The sequence below is a fragment of the Pagrus pagrus genome (genome assembly GCF_965226575.1).
Source record: "Pagrus pagrus genome assembly, contig: HAP1_SCAFFOLD_533, whole genome shotgun sequence".
In the NCBI taxonomy this organism is placed as follows: Eukaryota; Metazoa; Chordata; class Actinopteri; order Spariformes; family Sparidae; genus Pagrus; species Pagrus pagrus.
In genome coordinates this window covers 1-2,399 of record NW_028174935.1, presented here as the reverse complement: position 1 = coordinate 2,399, position 2,399 = coordinate 1, and the positions used below count along the sequence as shown (strand labels likewise).

The 2,399-nt window shown below is 40.4% G+C and overlaps 1 long non-coding RNA gene across 1 annotated transcript; it reads left to right on the top strand.

The window, feature by feature from the left end:
• The first annotated feature begins 479 nt into the window (after window positions 1-479).
• LOC311254178 lies at window positions 480-2,393 on the top strand. Its single transcript, XR_014622215.1, has 3 exons — window positions 480-618; window positions 934-991; window positions 2,039-2,393. It is a non-coding gene; the product is annotated as an uncharacterized lncRNA (long non-coding RNA).
• The last annotated feature ends 6 nt before the right edge of the window (window positions 2,394-2,399 follow it).

The following is a 2,399-nucleotide window of genomic DNA, read 5'->3' as shown; positions in this document are numbered from 1 at the left end:
GCAGCTCAACTATTCATTTACATGCAGTTCTCTGTTGAGCCCACCTGATGGCGCTATAGTAGCGATATAATGTGCAAGAATGAACACAGAAAAAGTTCAGCAGGAGAGAGAAATAATAATATGACTTATTAAATATATGAGTATTGTTTGTATGCATAAATATTGTAAATGAAAGGCTAGAAAGTCCAACATGTAGAGGCTCACAGAGGCCAGCTCATGTTCTAACATCTGTAGGCCTGGGGATGCTTCATCACCTTATAAGGGCCTCTTATAGGACACCTGACATGTTTCTTTATGTGAAATTCTCCACAGGTTCATATCAGCCTGATCTCTGGACTCCTTTGTCGGGACTTCACCATTCTGGTTGGATCTATGTTCTCCAGGTGAGATGTGGGCTGCTGGGCAGGGGGACCTGAACGTTCCACGGTTGCCATGGTTTGTCTCCAGGTGCATCATTCGGTCCAGATCAACATTGGGACAGAACCGAGCCTTCTTACGGTCCGACATTTTCAGGAAAGTTCACTTTTTCCACGAAAAAAGGATTTACTGGAGACTTATTACAGCTGAACCTTCTTCACACCTTCTGTCACTGACCAGAGGACTTTAGTCCAGAAAACAGTGAGATTTATAAATCTGTCAAACCCTGTTGTTTCTCATGTATTTCAACATTAGACTTAAGCTAGCAGTTATTGCTAATATTGGCAATATTTTTAATTAGTGTTAATGAATCTAATGGGACTGAGGTTGATGTGACCATGATTGAATAAGGAAACCAAAAGCTGCTTCTTTGGTCTGACTGATGAAAAAAATCAGCTTGTTTTCTTTTATTCTAAATATTTGGGATATTTGTGTTTTAAAAACATTTTTTTTGAAAATTGAAAAACTTAATACTTCATTTTAAGACGTGATTTGATCTTGTCCTGACCCACACAGACAATCATCAGCAGAGAGCTGCAGAGGACTGCAAAAGGACACTTGTTTTCCAGAAAAGGTGCCTGTGGTGCTGATAAGACTCACTGTTTCATTTATTCATTAAGGCTCAATCATGGTGCAGTAGGAGGTTTGCAGGTTTGTCAGCAATCAGCCAGAGAATTTAAAATTGGCATATTGTTGAATGGAGTCTGGTGCAGATGTCCCTTTCTAAAGGTCTCTGTAGGAGTGGAAGATTTAGCTTTCAGACTCTCAGCAGGACAAACTGGGATTATAGATATCAGTGGTTGAGAGTAGCTACAGTAAGTACATTTACTCAAGTACAGTAGTGAAGTACACATTTGAGGTACTTGAATATGTGTATTTACTGCTACTTTATACTTCTACTCCTCCACAGTTCAGAGGCAGATCACTGACTTTTTACTGAACTACCTTTATTTGACAGCTTGTGATCAACAAATCAATGATGCTGTAATATTGTAGATTAAGATCAAAATGTATTTATCCCTGAGGAGAAATTCACAGGTTACCCTGCAGATTCATTAGATAAAGTTGTTATTCCAAGTGATCACACATCAATGCATCAATGTAGATTTGTTCTGAAATATGCCATTCTGCATAAAGAGTACTTTTACTTTTGATATTTCAAGTATATTTTGATGCTAGTACTTTTACATTAGTACAAATGTAATGCATTGATTGTACAGAGTATTTCTACACTGTGGTGTTGTGTATTTTCTGAGCTATTTTCCACTTGTGTTAGAAATAACTCAGGCTGCTGAGCATAATTCAAGTGTTCAAATGTCTAACCATGTGTGAGGTTTAGACATTTAATCTCACTGACAATATTATATTATGACCTTATACACTCTAATCCTTCATAGGTTCATATATTATTACTCTAAAATGATTTATTTAATAAGGGGTAAGTCAGGTCATTAATAACACTGAGCTGATTGCAAATATTTATTCACTAATTAGTTTTAACAAGCTGATTCTGACTGAATTTACAGAGTTTGACAATAACATCACAGTTGTATTCTGTACACTGCAGCTTTATATGTGCTGACTCATGGGTGTGTTCATTGGCTTGATGTTGTGTTTTCAGATGGGTCACTGTTACGTGTGGACATCTGTCCTCATCCAGGACCCCAACCGGCCCGGCATCCCACGGCTTGTCCTCCACAGGGTCCCGCCGCCGGCCTCCCCCAGTGGCTCCACACCTGGTTCCAGCACCGGCTCCCCAACGAGGTCAGGTCGTTCCTCTGTAGCTCTGCTTCTAGCTCTGTCGCTAGCTCCTCCTCTCGCTCTTCCTCTCACTCTTCCTCTCGCTCGTCCTCTCGCTCTTCGTCTCACTCTTCCTCTCGCTCTTACTCTAGTTCCTCCTCTCAATCTTCTTCTAGCTCTTCTTCTAGCTCCTCCTCTCGCTCTCCCTCTCGCTCTTCCTCTCACTCCTCCTCTAGCTCTTC